This window comes from Arvicola amphibius, chromosome X (assembly GCF_903992535.2).
Source record: "Arvicola amphibius chromosome X, mArvAmp1.2, whole genome shotgun sequence".
NCBI lineage: Eukaryota > Metazoa > Chordata > Mammalia > Rodentia > Cricetidae > Arvicola > Arvicola amphibius.
Genome location: NC_052065.1, coordinates 112503834 through 112522330, shown reverse-complemented (window position 1 = coordinate 112522330; position 18497 = coordinate 112503834). Strand labels below are relative to the sequence as shown.

Sequence of the window (18497 nt, the reverse complement as noted above, 5' to 3'; positions counted from 1 at the left end):
TTTAAGTTATACTGCAACATTAGTGGCAGTGAGATAGAAGTTAAAGGGACAACCAGAAGAGAAATCAGAAAGCCTATTATAGCTTTTGTCTGAGGTGTCCCCAAAAGCTCATGGGCCAATGCTTGCTTTGGAATGCAGCAACATCCAGATGTTTGGCTTTTAAGAATTAACTGGATCATGAGAACTCTGACTTATACCTGGGCTAACCCACTGACGAGCTCATAATCGGGTGGGCTACTGGGAAGTGATGGAAACTTAGAAAGCAGAAGAGGTGGAAGAAATGGGTTCTTCTGATATGCTGCGGGGGACTACATCTTGCCCCCCTTCTCTCTCTTTTTGCTTCCTGGCTGCCATAAGGAAAGCTGCCCTCGCTGCAGCACCCTTCAGGTGCCACGGTACCTCCACCAAACGAATGCCACAGAAACAAGCAAACAGGTGGCCGATGTTAGGGAGAGGGCATCTTCAAATAAGTTACAAAATTGACCAATGATTCAGGGGTTAGGAATATGTAAACAGACACTGCTGGCCATCCTCCAGTATATGTTCTTCCAGTAGCAAAGGACAGCAGTGTTTCGGCTTCCCTTGAAGCTAGATGTCACCGCATGTCTAAAATGGCCAGGGGGACAGCTGTGAAAGGGTTGTGTGTAAGCAATATCCTTCCAAGGAATGTGGATGCTTCTGCCTTTCCCCAGGCCACTGGATGGAATGCTCCGACAGAAGAAGCAAACATGAATATTGCCATTGGTTCGGAAGATAAACACAGGAGTTGGTCTTAGTGACTTCTGTATCCCAGCACTTAAGTCAGAGAGCTCACTAATATTTGCTGAATGAATTTATATAAAATACTTCATTTCCTTCCAGAGAAATAAAGTGCTGCTTGCACTGTAGACTCAGGCTAATTAAAGCCAGAAAGTCATTATCTGAAGAGAAAGCACATCTTTCTGTAAAACAGTAGATGGATTGAAGCCACACAAGGGGTCCTTCTCAACCACTTAACAAACTGGTTTAAGCACCACTTTAAGCAGAAAATCAGACCATTTGAAGCATGAGTTAATGAGAATACTGGAATGGGCACTTTTTAAAACCAATAAATATTTAAAGTCATAGAAAATTCAACATTCATATTACTCTAAATTGTTGTTGCTGAACGATATGTATGATACTCTCTCATTTAGAAAGCCCAGTTTTGGCTTGTTTTAAATGAACGGATGTCTAACCTATTTCCATATACCCCAATAGCATAAAGGCTTAATGAATAAATGCTAGACATAATAAAGGCAGCAATACACACACAGACACACAGACACACACACACCTACACACACACACACCAACCATTATAAATCAAGAATCGCCCCCCCCCAAAATCTACCCAACAATACCTCTTCATTCCTTCACCCCATGTGATACCAAACACTGAGGTAATAAGGCTGGGTTTCCATCTAGTGCAGTGGTTCTCAACCTCCCTAATGCTGCAACCCTTTAACACAGTTCCTCATGTTGTGGTGACCCCCACCATAAAATGAGTTCATTGCACCTTCATAACTGCAATTTGCTACTGTTCTGATCCTAATGTAAATACCTGTGGTTTTTGGTGGTCATAGGTGATCCCTGTGACAGGGTCATGTGACCCCCAACGGGGTCGTGGCAAGTTGCAAATCTCTGATCTATTTAAAGAACGCTGCAGTTGGCTTCCTTCTCCTGGCAAAAGCAGTGTCATCGTGTGGGATCCTGTTCTCTCCCCAACTCTGAGCACATGCCTCTGCTGCGCAGGGCAAAGCAGACAGCACACTAAAGCAAATGATAGCTGTACTTGACATGCACAGCAAATTCTTTTGAGAATCTGGCAAGTTTAGCATCAACTGTCCCTTGAGTAGAAATTCCACCCAAGTATACGGTGAGCATAAACTAAGCAAGTACAGTAACATTTCAAAAATCATTTTAAAAGTCAAAGTTGATAAAATAAAATTTAAAAAAAAACAGGTAAAATAAAACAAAGCAAAAGAGACCAAGCTAAAATTAACTCCAAACTTACATAGGACAGCTAGCAATCCCTTCCCTGGAAAGTAACACTGACTATTATTCACTTAACAAAATCCTGGGAGTGGACCCCCTCATCCAACACCCTCGCAGATGTCTGGGGTGGGAACTGGACTAAACTGGAAGGCAGCACTTGATTCTAACGCTAACTAGAGCTCTTCTGGAGGCTGAGTGAAGAAAAAGCAAGTGAGCAAAAAGTTTCAAAAATTGCAATTCTTTTATAGTAGCTGTATACAACATCGCCACAGTAACCACTGCATTAGACCTTTTTCATGACACATGACCCCAATACTATCTACCAGCCAAAATCATGTATAGTGTTCTTTTATATTAACTAACTCTCTACAACTAGTCTATATCAGGCATAACATTTAAAATATTTACTCGTAACATTTCTCAGCTATTTCTAATTATTTTTTCTTATAAAGAATGCACACAGCAGAAGACAGCCATTCGCACTAGTGGGATTAGCAGTTTTGTCTTTAAACACATGTCTGACTTACATCTCTTTAGTGCTAGTATCACAGTTCAATTACAGAATCAAATTGAACAGCGACCAAAAACAAATAATCGAATGACTAATCAGCGTCCAAAACGAAATTGAAAGTGCTTTGGCAGCAGCTTGGAACTAGACTGTGGAGGGGAAAGGGGCCCCATGAAGATCGGAGTTACACTGAGAGGACAAGTCTGGGTATTTTCACAGGGAAAGCAGCAGAGCAAACAGACAATCTACTTCCATCCTGCCCATGCCACCTTTGTTTCAAAACACTTGTTTCTCTATTTGCGGGGAGGTGAAACATTCCAAAATTGGTTGTAAAGTGAATAGCTGGGCATGGTACCTCATGCCTTGAATCCCAGCACTTAGTAGGCAGAGAAAGAAACAGACAGACCTTTGTGAGTTTGAGACCAGCTCAAACCACGGAATTGTATAACTCAAATAGATAAACTTTATATGGGGTATCAATTGTGTCTTTTGGTTTTGTCTTTTGGACACGGGGTTTCTCTACACATCCCTGGTTGTCCTAGAACTCACTCTATAGATAAGGTTGGCCTCAAGCTCACAGAGATCCACCTACCTCTGTCTCTCCAGAGCTGGGAATAAAGGCATGCACCGCCACGCCTGGTTGATTATGCTATTTTTAAGAAGAGGATTTGGGGCTGGAAAGATTGCTCAGTAGTTAGGAACACTTGCTGTTCCTGCAAAGGACCCAAGTTCTTTCTCAGCACCCACATCACATGACTCATAACCATCAGTAACTCCAGCTCCAAGAGATCTGACACCTTCTTCTGGCCCCTGCAGGCACCTGCACTCATGTATACAAATGCTTAAATAAATAATAAAAATAAATCTTAAAAAAGGAACATAATAAAAATAAATCTTAAAAAGGAACATAAGTCCGTAAAGTCAGACACTACAAAACAGATTTCTGACTCTTTATGAAAGACTTGCCATCTCAATTTTCTCTCATTAAAAATATGCACACATGTGAACAGACACTCATGCAAATACATTCAAAACTTTGGGTACTAAAATATTAAGATGTGCTTACTTCCTTTTCAATAAGACCCTATTCAAAAACAACGTCTTAACAATATCTTGCCACAGGACTACATGGATGGCTAAGCAGATAAGAGCATTTGCTGCTCTTCCAAAGGACCCTGATTCAAATCTCAGCCCTACAAGGCAGCTCATAACCATCTGAAGAAAATCTCTTCTGGCTTCTAAGTGTACCACCATGCAAAATAACCATATGTGTTTAAAAGAAAACTCTCAGCAATCCAGAAGGATGACCCTGCTAAGATTCCTAGCAGTAGTGGAGATAGTGCCCGAACTGGCCGTCTCCTGTAATCAGGTTGGTTACTACCCTAATTGTCATCAGAGAGCCTTCATCCAGTCAGTGATGAAAGCAGATGCAGAGATCCACAGCCAAGCATTAGGCAAGCTCTGAGAGTCCTGTTAAAGAGAGGGAGGATGGATGGCACGAGCTGGGGGGGGGGGGTGTTGGAGGGGATCCCAGTCATCGCAAGGGAACCCACAAAAACAGCAACTGACTTGGGTTCATGGGAGCTCACAGATCCTGGACCAACAGCTAGGGAGCCTGCATGGGACCTACATAGGCCCTCTGCATATATGTGATAGTTGTATAGCTTGGTCTGTTTGTGGGGCTCCTAGAAGTGGGATCAGGACCTGTCCCTGGTACTTGAGCTGCCCTTTTGGAACCTATTCCCTATGGTGGGATGCCTTGCCCAGCCCTGATATAGGGGAAGGAACTCTGTCCTATTTCAACTTGATGTGCCATGATTTGCTGACGCCCAGAAGATGCTTGTTCTTTTCTGAATGGAGATGGAGGTGTAGATGGGGGTGCAAAGTGGAAGGGAGAGGGAATGGGAGAAGAGGAGAAACTGCAATCAGGATGTAAAATAATGAAAAAATTAATTAAAAATAAATAAATAAAAAGTATTGCCTCTCCTCTGATCACTCTTCTGCATTTTTCCAAAATAAAATTTCTTATATGCTTTCTTAGCTATCCCACTCTCCTACGTGTCTTCTTTCATAGATAGGAAGGAAATGGGGCTTAAAAATAGATTGCATGGATTTTATGGCTAACTATTCTATTTGTTAAAAATAATACTTTGAAAAAATTTATCTAAACTTTTTAATGCCTCAATTTCCTCATCTATTAAAGGGGACAATGATGTGGGATTACCCTCTGTATGCTGTGAATATGTTTTATTGCCATTGGTTAATAAAGAAGCTTCTTCTGGCCAATGGCTTAATAGAGTAAAGCCAGGCAGAAAATCCAAACAGAGATGTAGAGAGAGAGTAGGCAGATCAAAAAGATGCCATGTAGCTGTCGAAGAAGAAAAATGCCCACCAGAGCCTGTGGAAACCTTGTCAGCAAGCCATAACCTCGTGGTGATACACAGAATAATAGAAATAGGCTAATTTAAGATGTAAGAGCTAGCTAGAAATATGCTTAAGCTACTGGCCAAACAGTGTTGTAATTAATATAATTTCTGTGTGATTATTTCTGGTCTGGGTGGCCAGGACACAAACAAGCAGCCTCTGTCAACAGGACAACAGCCCCTACCTTATTACACTGCTGTGGTTTAAATGAAGTGTACAAATGTATAGAAAGTACTTGGAATAATGTCAGGCTCATTATGCACATTGGAACAATTCAGTGATTTACATTATCATTAGCATTGGTTGGCATTGAATTCTCAAATTATTTCATGTTCTCAGTCCCTGGTTAGCCTGTAAGCTATTTCCAGATAGTGGATGCATTTTAATCTCTGCTGGTGCTCTACAAATCATTGTTAAACAAATGCCTGTTCATTGATGTTTAAATGGATATTGTACCTGTATGATGCCAAGAGGCACTTGGAAATCCTCTTAGTCTATCCGTGACTCATTTTAATAAATAACAAATTGCATAAGATAGTTTACGTGTATAGAATGGTGGCTGGTATCTAGCCGGGCAGTGATGGCACACACCTTTAATCCCAGCACTCGGGAGGCAGAGGCAGGTGAATCTCTGTGAGTTCAAGGCCAGCCTGAGCTACAGGGCAAGTTTCAGGACAGGCTCCAATGCTACAGAAAAACCCTGTCTCAAAAAACCAATCAAACAAAGAAAAAAATGATGCCTGGTGTTTCTATTATTGCTCCTTTATTTTCACTTTATTGATAAAAGATCCTTTAGGCTAAAGTGTAGTTGGACTTTCTTTTTCTGCCACTAACCCCAAATAACAACACAGAGACTTCTTATTAATTATGAAAGCTTGGTCCTTAGCTTATATTTGTCTCAACTAGCTCTTATAACTTAGATTAATCATTTTTATTAATCTATGTTCTATCACGGGACATTACCTTTCTTTCCATCTTGCACCTTGTTTCTTCTCTGTATCTTCTGGCATCTCCTGTGTGCCTTGATTCCTCCTCCTCTCCCTTTCTCTCCCTGGAAATTCCACCTATACCTCCTACCTAGCTATTGGGCCTAAAGCTTTTTATTATATCAATCCCAGCAATATACCTTCACACAGTGTGCAAATATCTCATCTCACAACACTAGACAGTTTCTTATATCATTAGTGCATTAGTTCTAGGTTAGAAATGAAAGATACTCAACCCCTAGCTGTGCCTCACAGCCAGTTACTCAACTTCATCATATATATTCTGCAGGGATAAACAAAATAAGAATAACTAACTATAGTTCAAAATAAAAATGCTGTTACAGGTAGCATTCTGTCTACTTTCCAGCCCACTAACCCCTTGCAATGCCAATAAACTCTTCTTAGCAGAAACAAAGGATGATCTATGATAAAAGGCATTACCCTTTTTTAACATTTAAACTACTCTTCTCTAAGAGTATAATAAAACTAACTTTTCCACAATTACTTTTATTTTGCAGTGGTGGAAATAAAAACCTAGGGCATCACACATAACGATATGCAATAAATACATGCCAATAAAAATTGAGTCCAAAATGGGGGTGACTGGGAGCTAAAAAGATGGCTCAAGGGGCTGGAGAGATGGCTCAGTGGTTAAGAGCACTGCCTGCTCTTCCAAAGGTCCTGAGTTCAATTCCCAGCAACCATATGGTGGCTCACAACCATATGTAATGAGATTTGGTGCCCTCTTTTGGCCTGCAGGCGTACATGCAGAGAGACTACTGAAAATACTGTATACATAATAAATAAATAAATCTTTAAAAAAATGGCTCAACAGCTAAAAACACATTCCTCTCTCACGGAGGATCCAAGTTCATTTCCCAAAATCCAAGCGCTTTATGGTTGAGTTTCTCCATGTAGCCCTGGCTGTCCTGAAACTCTCTCTGTGCAGACCAGGCTGGCCTTGAACTCACAGAGCTACACCTGCCTCTGCCTCCCGAGTGCTGAGATTAAAGGCCTGTGCCACCACTGCTAGGTTTACATTCCTTATTTAACACTTCAACTACATCAGATACTTTCCATGAGAAAAAATAAGGTTTAGAGAGAGGAAACAATTTGTCTCAGTGCGCAGTGCAAATGTGTGACTTTTCGGGCCTAAGCCATTAAACTGTACTGTCTTCTCATTCAGTAATACCCAAGAGTAGAACAGTGAAGGCTCCAAATGAACTATTCTTTATTAATGTTTGGCTTTTAAAAGCAGGTTCAAAAAAGCACTACAATTCCCCGACCCTTTTACTGGATAGAAGGTAAAGCACCTGCCTTGTAGACGGCAAAGGCTTTGCGTGAATCACTGCACCCCCCTTCCCCATACCCATGTTCTTTCAGCACTAACAGCGCAACAATGGCAGGTCCCAGGAACTGCATCTGGCATGAGCAAGCCATTTTCAACCGCAATGACGAAAAGATTTAGTGTTTGACTTGTCCCATTTACTTTCAACCCCCTTTTTCACTTGCCTTTTTTTTTTCTTTAAATCTTTCTCATTTGTAGCAAATCAAACTATTGTGCTGTAGCCGGCACCGTTGTCCTATTTCCAAAACCATCTCAAATGATAGAAAACTTTTCTAAAGACGTTAAGGATTGCCTTCACTTTGCTCTGGCCTCAACTCTTCCAGTAGTCAGCAATTAACACACTGTATACTTAATGTGCCGTAAACAAACGACAATCTAAACTTGGAAAGACAACCTCCAATCAGCGAGTGTTCAGATAATAGGGCAAAGCCCTGGCCCCTCCACTGTGGGGTTTAAGTTCATGATGACTATGTTCTAAGAATCTCTCTTCTCACCATGCTGGTTCCTTGGCAAAGCCCTCCCTCTCAGTCTAGCTCTTACCCACCAATGCTAGGAATCTGAAACATTTTAACATTTCGACCATTCCTGAGCAAACAGTGTGTACCACTGAATTAAAAGAACTTGGCCCAACGGAAAAAAACACCAGTGACCTTTCCCACAGGTCATAATGGAAATTTAAGGAAATATATGAATGTTTAAATAAAAGAAAAGATTCTAGCAATAAAACATGGCCTCAATAATCATTGAGGGGCTCATCTCAGACTTACAACTGTCCATGGAGAGACTATGGGAAAAATGTAAATTAAAAAATAGTTAATGATCTGACTCTTGACATAAAATAGATGCTTCGTGAAATCTAAACTGTGGCTAGAGAGATGGCTCAGTGGTCAAGGGCTAGAGGGCCCAGATTCAATTCCCAGCACCCACATAGCAGCTCACAATCACCTGTAACTGGAATTACAGTCGATTCAGTGACTGCTTTTTGGCCTCCCCAAGTCCCCTTCTTGCCTCCCCAGTGCCCTCTTCTGGCCTCTATAGGTACCGTGCACTAAGTTGGTGCATAAACATATATGCAGGCAAAACATCCATACCCATACCCATACCCATAAAATAAAAAATAAAGTCTCAAAAGAAATTTAAAATACAAAGTGACTGATTTCCTGTCTCGAGGGCACATCATCACATTACCACTGTGATTACTCAGTCCATCCACTCCGGTCTGAGGGATCTGAGGGATCCTAGAGTCGTGGAAGGAGAAATGGATAGCCATTCCGTTAGTTTGGGTTAGACTGCAACAGTTCTCAAGCTTCCTAATTGATTCAACCCTTTAATACAGCTTCTCATGTTACTGGGACTCCCAACTAGAAAATTACTTTGTTGCAATTTTTAACTGTAACTTTGCTACTGTTGTGAATTGTAATGTAAATATCTGATATGCAGGATATCTGGTATGATATATAACCCACATGATGAAAACCACTGGGTTAGAGTAATGCCTGGGATGTATGACATATACTTCATAGATATTAGCTGAGTGAATTGACAGAATGGAGCCACTCCAGCCAGAATACCAGAAAGGAAACAGAAACCAAGAGTAAAAGCACCCATCCAATAAAGACAAATTCAGAAATCGGCACCTAGACCTATAATTACCCTAACCCACCCAGATGCTTAGACATCAGTGTAAGAACACAACAACAGCCAGGGCATTATGTCACCACCAGAACCCAGCTATCCCACTACAGCAAGGCCTGAGTAGTCCAACGCAGCTGAAGCCTGAGAAAACCTTACAAACAGCTTTATGAAGATGAGAGAGGCCCTTAAAGAGGAAATGAGTAAATCACTAAAAGAAATTGAGGGAAAAGCAAACAAAAAAATGGGAGGAAATTAATAAATCCCTGAAAGATAGTCAAAAAAAATCTGTTGAAGGAAACAAATAAAACTCATCAAGATCTGAAAGTGGGAAAGGAAGCAATAAAGAAATCACCAACGGGAAATTCTGGAAAGAGAAAATCTAGGCAAGTGAACAAGAACTACAGACACGAATGTCACCAACAGAACATGAGAGATGGAAGAGAGAATCTCAGGTGTAGGCGATAACAACGGAAGACACTGGTATATTAGTCAAAAAAACATTAAATCTAAAAAATTCCTGACACAAAACATCTAGGAAATCCGGGACACTCTGAAAAGACCAAACTGAAGAATAATAGGGTGCCAAGCTGTGGTGGCACCTGCTGTATAATCCCAGCACTCAAGAGGCAGAGGCAGGAGGATCTCTGAATTCAAGGCCAAACTTGGCTACAGAACCAGGTCCAGGACATTCAGGGCAGCTGCACAGAGAAGCCCTGTCTCGATTAAAGCCAAAGAGAAAAAAGAAAAAAAGAATAGGAATTTGAAGATGGCTTGAAGGGCTCCATCTTAACTAAAAAAAAAAAAAAAAATCCAGAAAAGGGCTGGAGAGATGGCTCAGTGGTTAAGAGCACTGGTTGCTCTTCCAGAGGACCTGAGTTCAATTCCCAGCAACCATACGGTGGCTCACAGCCATCTGTACTGAGGTATGGCGCCCTCCTCTGGCATGTGGGCATACATGGAGGCAGAATGTTGTATACATAATAAATAAATAAATCTTTAAAAAAATTCCAGAAAAAAGTCCACTGAGATACAGAATTATAGATACTTCACAGAAGTGAAAGGATGCATAAAGTACACCAATTATGATTGGCAAATACTGAAGACAATCTTTAAAACTAGGTGGTTTTCTTTTATAGTCAAGTTGGAATAAAATGGCTGCCAAGATATTAGTTAATGAGAGAAGGAAGTAATATCAACGAAATCCATGTAATGGACACCAAGGTCAGTTAACAGTTGACTCTTAGGCTATAGCTTGCATGTTTTTAAGATTATTTTAAATTTAAAGATAAAAAAATCAAGAATTATACTGAACACTCACGACCCTATGTAAATATGAATGGTTCTGGAATTACTAAAGGCTAGGGATTATGTCTCATTTGTCTGATACCTTCCTTCTGTATTTAATACAGATTCTTAATATAAATTATAAATTGAATAAATGTTTACTAATTTCAAAAGTAAGTATACCATCAGAACAAATACATATTAACTGACCCCCCCCACACACATAAAAGGCTCTCTTATCATAAAAACCATAGGCAGTTTAAATAGCAAAAGAAGCACAAAAATACTCTATAAATATGGTCTTAGAAGACTGAGCTCCAAGTACCAGTACCGACAGCCCAGGGTTTGAGCTAGTTTCAGTTGCTTTTGCCCTGCTCTATCTGCTTTCTTCTGATATAAGGAGCAGACAGACAGCCCTCTCTATTGAAAGTTGTGTGACTAAATCAGTGTGTATTCATATGGTAACCATTTACATGGTAACCATTATGAGCAAGGCACTGAGAAGATAAAGTAATTTATTTACCTCCCTAATCTCCAGCGCCCACAGCAACAGCTTACTATTAATATGTGCAAAGCCGTGCTTGAAGCTCTTGCCTGTGAGGAGGCGAGGGGTACAGTCTCTTATCTCAAAACCTCAGTGCCAGATAGAATCCCAGTTCAGAAGTGTGCAGCTTTTCAGATGGGCCATAACTTGTATTAGTGTATATTATGTAATACTCCACGAGGGTCTGTGGCACTATTCCATAAGCCTATTAATAAATTCTACAATAAATATAAATAAAGATGACTACTAAGGAGAAAAAGGACTTTAATATTTTAAAATTGTATTTTGTTACCACTTGAGTTTTGGTACCTAACTTAGCCGATGAAATTTTTATCAATTTTCAGAGCTTTGGAAGTCTGAATTTTTCAAACTAATTGTGGGTCTAGCCCATTCATTTAAAATACCAAAATGGGTAAGTTTAGTTTACTTTACTTTAATGATGAGGCAATTGCGGTAAGTTTATGCTACTCCTTCACTCCACATCCCTCAGCTACTAAGTATCCTAGAGAGAATCAGAACCCAAGCTACCTAGCTACAGTGTTTATGTTCTCAACAACTATCCTTCATAAACTCCCCCATAGAATGTTTTAGAATACCAGAGAGATATGTAGAAGGCAAAGCAGTATTAAATGATGCGCTATATTAACATAACAGGAGAACACTCACAGGGCAGCATTTATTCATTATTAAGTAACTAGAAAGGACACATCATGGGCCCAGTGCTTGGGATGCCAACAACGGCAAACCAGATGAGGTCCAGGTCACCTTCACAGAACCAGCAGCAGCCAGGTTATCACGAAAGCTTAAAGATGACCCAATGGGGCAAGTTTGGAACTACTCTTCAGTTTCAAAGGAAAGGAGGCTATTTTCAATAGCAGATGGTGCAACAGGGCCTGGTATTTAAGCTGTTCCCTGAATAGTATTGAGATTTGAAAGGACAGAGAAAAAGAATTTAAAAAAATAAAAATGAGTTACATGGCATGGCTTCCTATAGTGGAAATAATGCTAAACCAGAAATAATGCTAAATGCAAAAGTGTAATATTTAAAAAAAAAAAACAGGTGAAACCAACAGACATTTGTACTAGCATAATAAAAATGTTGGGAAAACTCTAGAGTCAAGTCCTGAAGAGCTGGGCTTGCTCAGTTAAGACATTGGAATTTGAACCTGCAGGAGGTGCTAGAGGTCATTTTACAACAGTTATGTCCTTTGGCTCCAAGGAGATGTTAATAACCATACTAAGTCCTACTTGGGACCAAAAAAAAAAATCAAATCTGGATGGCTTTCAACTAAAGGCTCAGACCTTAAGACAATTCTAAACTCAAAGTATAAATCTATGGTGATACAGCAATTTTAGAGAAGCAACTTCTTAAAGGAAATAACAAATCTCTTAGGAGTCCGAATGACGTTTCTAAAATCGAAGCGATTCTTTTGTACACAAAAGGAACTTCCAGCCTTCCAAAAGAAGGATATGTATAAGAAAAGAACAGATCGGTCCTCGAAAAACAAATTCTTAAACCGCACAATGATCTGTACACTGCGGTGGTGTTTTGGGTTTTTTTTTTGTTTTTTGTTTTTTTCCCCGGCTTTGGCTCTGTTTTGTTCTGTTTGTCTGCCTGAGTAGCCTTTGCCCTAGAACTCGGGGAATCTGTCTGCCTCTGCCTCCCAAGTGCTGAAATGAAAGGTATGTGCGCCGCCAGGCCCTGCACAGTTGTTGACGACTTACCTTGCAACACTGGTAACAATTTGCCTGAGGCAAGCGGACTGCTCGGGCAGCTTTGAACAGGCTTTGCTCAGGTCCTCGAGTTTCTAGTTCCCTAGGCCCTTTTGTAAACAGAGTAGAAAAACAAAAGCACTGCTATTTAGCGAATTTACCAGAGTTTTCATTCTTGAGTATTAATGTAAATGACTGGGCCAGGCATTCAGTTTAATGCTCTGTAAAACATGTTGTGTTTTTTTTGTCAGCCAATAATTTCAGATTCCCTGATGGCTTCCCATTGTTCTGACAACCAAATTCAAATTCTTTCTGAGGTCTTCCAAACTCTACGTACGTATCTATTATCTCTAACACCCTCTGGTCCAGCTTGCTAAAGACCTCACCACACTGTCTTTTCTGTTCTTTGCGAATCCTATGTCTGAATTTTCCCAGGAGAATGTGTTCCCAATTTTTTTGTTTGTTTGTTTTTCGAGACAGGGTATCTCTCTGTAGCTTTGGAGCCTGTCCCAGAACTAGCTTTTGTAGACCTGGCTGGCCTCGAACTCACTGAGATAAGCCTGCCTCTGCCTTTCAAAGTGCTGGGATTAAAAGCATGCGCCACCACCACCTGGCAACCCAGAATTTTTTTAAGAGACAGAACTCAACAGTGTAGCCCTGACTGTCCTGAACCTCCCTAGCTCTATAGACCAGGCTGGCTTCAAACACGTGGGGTTAGGCCTCCTGTTGTCCCCAGAGTGCAGGAATTTAAGGCGCGCACCGCCAGGCCCAGCTTGTTCCCAGTTCTTGAGAAACTAAAAACATTCTCTCTTCTCTTTAGGGCTGTACTCAAAAAACACCTCTTCTCTAAGAAGCTATATAGTTGCCGGAGTTCTCCAGAAGGAAACACAGAACACATAGGGGATTCATGTAGTTCTGAGAGGGGAGATATACTACGGGAATTGACTTACCAAATCGCAACAACAGAGTCGTCCGAGAGCAGTCTGTCTGAAAACTGGATACCCAGGGATGCTGGGGTAGAGCTCAGTCTCCGTCTCAAGGCCTCAGAACTGAGGAAGCCAACGGTGAAACTCTCAGTTTAATGGAGACCAAAAAACCCGAGAACCTAAGAGGCCACTGGTTAAGAGTGGAGCCTCAGTCCAAAGGCAAAGGAGCCCGGAGTTCCGGAGTTCCGATGTCCAAGGCAGCAGGGGAAAGAGTGTCTCTCCTAAGTGTGGGAGAGAGCAACACGCCTTCTGTACGTGTTCTCTGCAGCCAATTGGATGGTGCCCACCCACACAGAGGGCAGATCTTCCCTGTGGCGTCCACTCAGATCCATACACTAATCTCAGGACCGCCCTCAGAGACACACCCAAACTTATGCTTTCCGGACTAGATAGACATTTCTTACTCCAGGTAAATTGCCAACCCGCATATGCCGCCCTTGTGAAACTAGGTGTTTTCTAGTTTTTTTTAACACTCTATATATTTTATTTCTTGCTCTTTTTACAATCTATAAGGATTCAGAGTTACAAGTTTTTACACTATGCCTACTATATAGAGCCTTGGCACATGGAAGACATTAAACGGATTTTATACCATGAAATACTAAATTAACTAGTAATACTTAAAAAAACTTCATCGCTATAAATATCTCTCACTCTGATAAAACCATTTTCTCTACTTTTGAAATGTTTACTCTAGAACTGTTTAGTTTTTCACACTTTCTATGCTTCTTTAAAATGTGATTTTTTTGCCAAATCGTTACACTAGTTTACAGAAGTAAACAGAATTACACCAGAAACAAACTGCAGAAAAGGTTTTAATAATATATTAAACATCACAAATTAAGCAATTTGAATATGTAGGTTAATCTCATTTCAGTACTGCAGATCAAATTAATGAATATAATATAAAAGAAAAAGGTAATAGTAGCAGAACCTGAAGTTAGCTTTAGTAAAATCAGAAATGATCCTTTTAGTCTGAACTGGTTCTGCGGTATGTAACCCAAGCACTGAGTAGCTGAAGATCAGAGGGTCACAAGTTCTCCCTCAACTACATACCAAGCCAGAGGCCAAGTATGAGCCATGCGAGACCCCTTTTTCAATTTTTTTAAAGGAAAGAGAAATATTCAGTATGATAATCGCTAAGTATATCAAACAATCTGCCAAATACTGAAAATACAGAGAAAAAAAATGATTATGTCTGACTCACACCCACTAATTTTCTTTATCTTCCAGGCCAAAAAAAATTAATAGTTATTAATTAGAAAGTCACACCAGTGATAATCTTAGTTTAGGCTTAATAATAATAATCTCAAAGGGAAACACGTAAAATGTATGTCTCAAAAATGGGTTGCAAAAAAAAAATGAACATGGTGGGCCTACTAGGGTAAGTACCCTTTCCTATCACCTTCTAAGGTTTACTAGAACTACAGTAAGTTCTAGAAATTCATTGCAAAAGGAAGTATCAGCAGCAAGCTACCTAACTAAACTGACCAGTGATACAGCCTCTACACTCTTCTGAAAATTACTTCAAAACATCGACTAAAACCGATAGAACCACACCACACATTTTTTTTTAATTTTGCTAATAAAGATGGCAACTTAAAAATACTGAGCATTTGAAGTGCTTGACTATTTCCAAACGTTTCATTTGATACTGCGGCAGAAGCTCTTCTCAATGCTTCACGACCAAACTTAAGTGCTACCAGGAGAGTGAATGCTGTCACCATCTTTATGGGCAACTTGCTTTGCTTCTGAGGCTGCTGCTAATTAGTGAACTGGTGTGGCAATGCCAGCACCTGGTCACACATTAAGCAAACAAATCCATCAGTGGTATGTCTAAGGGTATTAATAAGGACTTGTGGTTAAAGGGGCTAATGTTTTTAGATATAGAATGATGTCACGGCTCTTTAACTCATTTTACTCAGTTTTCAGGTTTGAGCACTAGCTAAAACCTCTCTCTAGAAGCACGGTTGCACACGTCAGCATGTGCTCGTTCACTTTCGGCTTCTCCATTCAATTTCCTCACACTAATTACAGCATGGAAATGAGCGAAGGCACCTCAGTGCAGGAACTAACATGGCAACTGCATGGGAAGAAAGTGGGGGGCTTGGTTTGGTTGTTTTGAAAGAACCACGAGCTTCCAAAAGGTACCACATGAAACTGTGGCTTCTCTTTAAAAGGCAGGTCCCCTCCCAACAGAGGTAGCTAGTTTTAACCTCCAAAGCTTCTCAGTGCCCATTCAGTGTGCTTAGCGACTAACTTGAGTGACTCGCTCCAAATCTCTATGGTCATCCTCCAACTACACTTAAACACTGAGCATCCTAATTTCTAGATGGAGAAATGGAGGCAGGGTTACAAACCCCACCAGACCTTCTTTAATCTGCCCTGCTCCACTGCCAGGAAGGTTTAGGGCCGTCTACAAACATTTCATACAAATATATATACACACATTTTACGTGACTGGTGTTTGGACTACGTTATTAAAACCTAGAAAGAAACCTCTCAAGTTCCTCAACAGATGCTTATTAAATGATATTTAATAAATAAATTTGTTCCTTTTTTCTGTAAATGATAGACTTGAACCCTGTAAGACTCCAAGAAAATAAATCATCAACTGGGAGTTTTTAAAGGGGCTGAAAAGAGCCAAGGCATTCACAATTGAAGACATTCAGAACTAAGTTAAAAAAGCTTGGAGGGAAAAAAGTGTTCTCGACTGGGGAGCCAGCGATGGAGTCTCTCAAGATTCTGAAAGCGGGATGGTTTAGGAGGCACAAAGTAGAAACTGTTAGAGGACGAGAGACTCTGAGGCTGCGGTTGACAGAGGAACCCCAGAGGATCACGGCAGCGCAGCGACAGGGAAAAACCAGAGAAGATCTTGGAAGGATGACAAAGAAGCCCAGGAAAACTGAGTTCTGACTGGGGTCGTAGAAGTACCCACGCTTCTGGTAGAGCCAAAGGGACCTGCAAAGTGCAAAGGTGCGGAGCTCTGAGCGCGCGACAGCGCGGGGCTGAAAACCCGGGTGGGCAAAGAGAGGAGCTGGTTCCCCGCCTCGCAGTTCCCCGCGCAGATCCCAACTCGGTGCCGCGCACCGCGGGTGCAGAGGGTGGGGAAGCCCGTGGAGCCCCTGGGACTTCAGGGTACCGCCTCACCTTGACTGCTGAGTCTCTGCACCCAGCCGCTCCTCCGCGGGCAGCTGCGCTCCCGAGAGCCAAAGAGGGAGTCGCGCAGCGCAGCCCTAGTCCCCTTCTGCCGCGAGGCACAGACGCCCCGCACCACTGCACCCCCTAGTCGCCCTGGCCACTTCTCCTGATCTTCGGGCAGAGGGAGAGCGCTTACCCTAACCCGAATGCCGCTCCGGTTATTTGCCAAAGTCCCTCTTCCAGGCTGCCTGGGAATAGGAGCTGAGCTGCCGCGGCAGCAGCGGCAGAGCCTCCGCCTGACCTCACCAGGGGGGGGGGGGAGGATAAGGGGGGGAGCGGGAGCCCAGCTGGGGAGGGGAGGGAGAGTGGTGGGAGGGGAGTGAGTGGGCGGGGGAAACATGGCGGCAGGGGTGGCCCTGCCGGCGCCTGCGCGGAGGCTGGGGCTAGGACTGTGTGTGGGGTCCGAGTTGAACACTCAGCCAAAGAGAGAGACAAGGCTGGGCCCGGAAGCAGGATGACTGCCAAGTGGCCTGGGAGCCTTTGAAACCAGGACACTTGGGTGTGAGCCCGCATGGCTTCTAATGTCCAGGAGGCAGAAGTGAAAACTGTCAAGTATCAAGGGACAGCAGAGCATGGACTTCTCCAAGGAAGTTACCAAGAGCACCCTGCCAGCCATAACTTCAGCCTCTTCGAAGTCACTCCAGAGACCATGCAAAGGAGGTACTGAGAAAGAGATGTGGCATCACCTCAGTGGGGCCCCAAACTCAAAATAAACCTCATCTAGGCACACATACAACTAATTGTTCATCACTCTTATAATGATCTGGAATGTGTGCATCGTGTCTCCTTCCTATTCGAGTACAGAATATTAGGGAAGAGGAAGAACAACTACAAACACAGCAGTTAACATTTTACCGACTATTATCCGCGCTGTGCTTTGAACTCCCTGTACCGTCAGCGCTACTCCACGAGGTCCGTGAAGATTATGAACTAGGAAATGGCAAAGCGGGGCCCAATCTCTTCACCACTATGTTACACTAATTCCAAACTGCAGAGACCACTCTTCTAAGTTTTAAATCATCGTTCTTTCTGCCTAGTTCCATTAACCTAGACCCCAACCAATAAAACAAAATGAAACAGTCGAGTCAGCTTGCCCCTTGCCCATCTTCCGTTAATCATTCGCCTTCCTGACAGTCGAGCCTTCAGGTCACCTCCTTCTCTTTCTTCTGTCATCCTGTCTACCTATTGCTCTAGACTCCCTCATCATTTCCACTTCAAAGTCTAGTCTCGGGCAGGTAAGGTGGCTCGGCAGGTTAAGGCATCTGCTGCCAAGCCTGAAGACCGGAGTTTGATTCCCCAGGCCTCATAGTCTCATGTGGTGGAAGTTGCCCTGTCACCTCCGCAGGCACTTCACAGTGCCAATGGCCGCCCGCACTCTCACAAACATACAAATATACACCAAATATATTTTTTTGTAAATTTCTAGTTTTTTCCTGGAACAATACTGGAGCTTGCTTAGCAACCAATCTAATTGATCTCTGTGGGGGTTTACCCTGGCTTTCAGAGAGTGATGAGACTAGGGGCTGGAATGATATGTGTGTCCCAATACTTTGTTCGCCTACCAGTAAGCTGATCTAGCGTCTGCGATCTCAATATTTCTGTTCCTCATATTGAAAGTTCCTTACACTAGAATTCTGGCAGCATGATAGATTTTAGGCAGATTTTAAAAATAACCAGCTACTTAAAAGTGTGCTAGAGTTGCCGGGCGGTGGTGGCGCACGCCTTTAATCCCAGCACTCGGGAGGCAGAGGCAGGCAGATCTCTGTGAGTTCGAGACCAGCCTGGTCTACAAGAGCTAGTTCCAGGACAGGCTCCAAAGCCACAGAGAAACCCTGTCTCAAAAAACCAAAAA

The 18497-nt window shown here is 42.1% G+C and overlaps 1 protein-coding gene across 6 annotated transcripts in view; it reads right to left on the bottom strand.

Moving 5' to 3' along the window:
• The window catches only part of Klhl13 (kelch like family member 13), a 168355-nt gene extending 151464 nt beyond the window's left edge, over positions 1-16891 (bottom strand). For 2 of the 6 annotated variants that reach the window (XM_038316432.1, XM_038316435.1), the window contains exons 1-2: positions 16782-16891; positions 13409-13507 (exon numbers count right to left, since the gene is read on the bottom strand). The gene's annotated coding sequence lies outside the window, so the exon portion shown is untranslated. Of the gene's footprint in view, positions 1-12470; positions 12569-13408; positions 13508-16781 lie in introns of all 6 variants that reach the window. The other 4 variants (XM_038316434.1, XM_038316436.1, XM_038316433.1 and 1 more) reach the window with 3 other exon arrangements.
• Between the last annotated feature and the right edge of the window lie 1606 nt (positions 16892-18497).